Source organism: Dipodomys spectabilis, unplaced genomic scaffold (assembly GCF_019054845.1).
Source record: "Dipodomys spectabilis isolate Male_0828 unplaced genomic scaffold, ASM1905484v1 ptg000498l, whole genome shotgun sequence".
Lineage (NCBI taxonomy): Eukaryota > Metazoa > Chordata > Mammalia > Rodentia > Heteromyidae > Dipodomys > Dipodomys spectabilis.
In genome coordinates, this window is record NW_024871175.1 from 2187383 (window position 1) to 2192917 (window position 5535).

Consider the following 5535-nt stretch of genomic DNA (forward strand, 5'->3'; position numbering starts at 1 on the left):
TGGCTTTATAGTAGAGTTTGAAATTTGGTATTGATATTCCTCCAGCAGTGTTCTTTCTGTTGAGGAGCGTTTTTGCTATTCGGGGTCTTTTATTGTTCCATATGAATTTTTGGATTGCCTCTTTTATTTCCTTGAAGAATGAGGTTGGAATTTTGATAGGTATTGCGTTGAATTTGTAGATAGCTTTGGGAAGTATTGCCATTTTCACGATGTTAATCTTTCCAATCCAGGAGGATGGGAGGCTTTGCCATTTTTTTAGTTCTGTGTTGATTTCCTTTTTCAAGATTTTAAAGTTTTCATCGTAGAGGTCCTTCACTTCTTTAGTTAAGTTAATTCCTAGGTATTTTATTTTTTGTGGGGCTATTACAAATGGAGTTGCTTTCCTAATTTCATCCACACTTTTCTCATTGTTAGCATACAGGAAAGCCATTGATTTTTGGGGGTTAATTTTATAACCTGCTACTTTGCCAAAGTTTTGAATCAGCTTGAGTAATTTGGGAGTGGAGTCTATGGGATTCTTTAAATACAAGATCATGTCATCTGCAAAGAGGGAGAGTTGTATTTCTTCTTTCCCTTTTTGGATCCCCTTTATGTCTGCATCTTGTCTTATTGCTGTAGCTAGGCATTCTAATACTAGATTGAAGAGAATTGGAGAAAGTGGGCATCCTTGTCTTGTTCCTGAGTTAAGAGGAAATGGCTTTAGTTTTTCACCATTGAGTATAATGCTGGCTGTAGATTTGTCATATACAGCCTTTATTGTATTGAGGAATGTCCTACACATCTCTTGAACAACAGTATCTGGGATTATTTTGTTTTTGACATGTCAATCTTGACTATTCTTAAATGTGTGCTTATGTAAGACGTACATGGTTCTAAAATATCACGAGAATTCTTCAAAACTTACTTTTCTTTGAATTGTCTAGTTTAAGAAAATCAATTACACTTTATATATAAAAAATGCTCTGTGCTCAATTCAGCAGCACATACACTAAAATTGGAACAATACAGAGAAGATTAACATTGCCCCTGCGCAAGGTTGACATGCAAATTCTTGAATCATTTCATATTCTTACAACTAAAGATGCTGGAGAGGATGTGGCCACAAGGGAACCTTACTTGATTCTTGTGGGTGTTAACTTGTTCAACCACTTTGGAAAGCAGTATGAAGGCTCATCAAAAGACTCCATATAAAGCTCCCCTATGACCCAGCAATCACACTTTTGGGGATTTACCCAAATGATCACAAAGAAAACCATACTAAAACTACCAGAACAACTATGTTTACTGCAGCATTATTTACAATAGCTAAGATATGGGGCCCACCCGGATGGCCCACAGAAGATGAATGGATCATGAAAATGTGGTATATATGCACAATGAAATTCTATGCCTCCATCAGAAAGAATGACATCGCCCAATTTGTTAAGAATTGTAAAGACTTGGAAAAAAATTTATTAAGTGAAGTAAGCCAAGTCCAAAGAAACATAGGTCCCATGGTTTCCCTTATTTTCAACAGCTAATACATGTCTGGGATAAGAATAAATCATAAGCTATGTGCATATCAGATAAGATGATATTACAGGAAATGAACCAGACAAGTGTTTTTTTTTTTGTTTCTTGCTATTGTTTCTAAGATACTTATAATGTGTGATGTGATTATTTTTGTTCCTTTATATGTTCCTCCCTTACGTTGTAACCCCTGTTTTCACTGTATTTGAAGTTGGTGCGCCTACATCCTGCGTATACGTTTCTCTAATTTGGGGAGGGGAAAGGGAAATACAAAATTCTTAAATAGGGATACAGGTAGAGATGCACAAGACACTATGTTGAAAAATGAACTTTACAATTTAGACAGGGGAAGGGGGAGTGGAGTGTATTTGTGGAGGTGGGAGGGAAGGGATGGTGAAAGAAAAAGAAAGAAAAAGGTAACAATGCTTGTTAAGAAATGTACTCATTATTTGCTCATATAAATATGACACCTCTGTACAGTTATTTTTACAAGTGGACCCATTGCAACAATGAGAAGTACAAGTTGTTCTGTCGAAAACAAACGTTACAGCTTTGGTGGGGGGGGCAGGGAGGATTGGGTGGGAGGGCTGGGGGAGGATGAGGAGGGATGGGAAGGGGAAACAAAGGAGGAGGCTACAATGCTTGATAAAAAATGTACTCATTATCTTGCCCATGGAATTGTAACCCCTCTGTACAGTATTTTCACAGTAAAAAAAATAAACGTATAAAAATGTTCTGATATAGAAGAGTTTATTTCCTCTATTTTACCCAGATAATAACGTTAACAAAAAAATTAATGCAGAACACTGATATGCTGATATGAAGGTATTTTGAATAAATGTGTGTGTGGGAGGGTGTACACACACGCATGCACACATGCACACATGCACATGCTTGTGTATTGGCATGCTCAGAGTTTGAAATCAGGGCTTCAAGGTCTTGCTAGTCCTTTCCTCTCTAGATTGATGAGCTAATATATGAGCTACATCTCCATTCCTGGCTCTTTGCTAGTTCATTATAATTTCTGAAAAATAATCTCATGAATTTACTCTGCCTTGAGTGACTTCCAACAGTTATCCATAGATTTCAGGCTCCTGAGTAGATAGCCCGAGTAGATAGGATTACAGGTGTGACCAGCCAGGACAAGGCTTTCAGAATAATTTTATAAGTAGAAGAAAGTTTACTTGATGGGGGCCTGTTTTATCATCTCCTACTTTTAAAGCATTTTGGAGTGATTATATGTTAATTTACTTCATTTTCGGATTCTTAAAAGATAGTAAGTGTTGGTATTTAAAAGTTTTAGTACTTTTGAAAAAAGGATACTGGAGCTGTGGGACAAAAGAAATTTGACTCTCTTTGGACCTCAATTTATAAGCTCAGCTCTGTGCATGATACCCCAATGTCAACACAGTCTGTGTTGGAGACAAAATGCAACAGAAAACAATCGCCATGGGCAATATTTGGTATGCTATTATTTATAGGACAATATGAATATTGAATTGAGAGTGTAAGAGAATGGAGAGATTTTACCTACAATTTTTGTATTGCTAAAAGGCTTTTGGAAACTGTGACTCAATTCCTTCCTCACTGTGTGTCTTTGGGCCATGAACTTCGTGCCTTTAATTACAATTTTTCCCAACACTAAAATGATAATAACATTAGCATTATAGCAAATGTTATCTTAGGAATTGAGAGAAATAAAACTTGCAAAATATTTAACATTAACTTCTATGAATGAGCTTTGAGTTTAGCCATAATTTTTTAATACTAAATACAATGCAATAATATTACAGAAAACATTACAGGTAGTGAGCAACCAGAAGGAATATGATCTATTGACCATGCTCTGCTTCCAAGGAAGCCAGGTGTACAACGTCTCATGCTTTAAATCAAACTGGTTATCTTATGTCTTGGTAGTGTAAAAGTATCAAGGACAGAATAATGAAGGAATGTTGTAGACTGAGGTAATGTCCATATGATAATGTGCAAAACTGATAAAACATAAAAGTACCTGAGCATTATATTTTGTTTTATATTATTTAAGTTGCATTGCAAAGATAGGGAATACCTAAAACAATGAATTCTCTTTTTGATATCCTATCATAGGTCCTTAGCAGGATGAATTCTTTCTTCATTCTTGTAGAGGCATTATCAGATGAGAGGATCTGTATTTTTTGTTTGCTTCCTTCAATTTATTCTTCAATTTGAAATCTGAACTACTTGAGACTGAAAGAAACCAAGGGAAATTAGACACGCAGGCTTTGGAAAGAACAATCAACATAAAATAAATAAAATACACATAGCCTTATGAAAGGTCTAACTAAATTGAGTTATATAGTCTAAAGCGTAAACAGAAAATGATATAAGCACTATCATGTTATTGAAAATTGAAAAATGTAAGGAGTTGCTTAGTTATTTTCCTTTTCCTCCCTTGAATTAATTATTGATTTTGTATAAAGTGATTAAAGATGAGATTAACAAGAAATGATTAAAATTCAAAAGAGTTCTGGGAAGATGGTAAGGGAGAAGCTGGAGGCTACACAGGCTCTCTCATAGAAAGCAGTTTAAGTGTTCCAATGAACAGTCCTAAGCAAGAGAATCACACCAAGGGTGCCATCACAGTACAGAGAGTTTGGCCAGAGAGGGAAAATCCAGGCAAGGGGACAGGTCCGTGAACTTGCCAGCAGGCTCAGCTGCGGTTGTGGTGGTGGCTGTGGCATCCGTAGCCACCAAACCTGAAACACAGAGTCCGGGACGAAGGCCCCAGATCAGAGGGCTAGGGGGTTCTACACAACACCAGCAAGAACTGACAAGGAACAGACATCTTCATCCTGCAGATCGAAGACCAGAGACGACCCAGGAACCAAGACTCTGGCTTAAGTAGAAGCCTGACATCCTCACTCCTTCTATGGGAACAGAGGAGGAAAGGCAACCCCTCTCCTCCCCACTACTGGAGATCTTCATCTTTGATAATGATAAAGGCCTGGCTGAGCAGCTAGCTCCAACTCAGGCCTTGGAAGAAAACAAGAGTCATTTAGCAGGTCACAGGAACCTGACCTCACCTGCCAGGCTCAGCTCCACCCAGGGAAAATTCATCCAGCCCAGGCAGAGATAGCTCTGCCCTCCTCAAGTGTTGATTTCTTCACTGGCTAAACAGAGCCAGAGGCTGCCCCTCCCTACAGCAGTCTTGACAATCAACTGAAATTCGGTAAACATAAACCCTGAGAATGTCTCCAGGCTAGGCTCTGTAAGTGTCTCAGAAGCTAGCCTCTCAGGGAAACTCTACTGCTTGCTGAAAGGCCTCCACTCTATCCAGAACCAAGCCTCATCAAAGCATCTCCAAACTAGAGGAAACAGCCATCTCACTCTTTTGTGATACTCAAAGCAGATCTCCCTCCCATTGAACTAGCCTAGGAGGCGGATCACAAAATTCTGTGTAAAGCAGAACATTTTTCTGCCTGCTCAAACAAATTGACTTAAGAAACCAATCAACCCACAGGAAAATCAAACACCACAAGCAGACCAGAGACTCCAACAAGAGACTGGTTACAGACACAAGGGAGATACAGGATCTTCCCACCCCCTCCAAAAAATCAAAGAACTCATTTTTTGTAACTTTTAAAATTTGTTTAATTTTTTTGTTTTTAATTTTTTAATTTTAATTTTTAATTTTAAAAAATTGTTTGCTGTTAACCTTTATTTTCTTCCTCTTATAATTTTTATTTTGGGGGAATATCTGTGTGTGTGTGTGTGTATGTGTGTGTATGTGTGTGTGTTTTAGCTCTACTGAACTTTTGATCCTTTTTTTCTTGTTCATTCTTTTCACTTTTTTTCCTCTTTTGTTCTTTTTTGCGTGATTTAATTGCTGTTCTGCTCATCCTCAGGTATGCGAATAGTTGATTACTAGACCTTATCCCCCATTGTGTACACAATCCAGAAATTTATTATTCAATTCAAAACCTCTTTGACTTAAATTTCTTAATAGCAGTAGTACCTCTTTATACCTATATAATATTTTCAGGTTTT

General features: G+C 37.5%; 1 non-coding gene across 1 annotated transcript; it reads left to right on the forward strand.

The window, feature by feature from the left end:
• The first annotated feature begins 964 nt into the window (after nt 1-964).
• On the forward strand, nt 965-1071 carry LOC122098990. The gene has a single exon (XR_006145829.1). It is a non-coding gene; the product is annotated as a U6 spliceosomal RNA (small nuclear RNA).
• The last annotated feature ends 4464 nt before the right edge of the window (nt 1072-5535 follow it).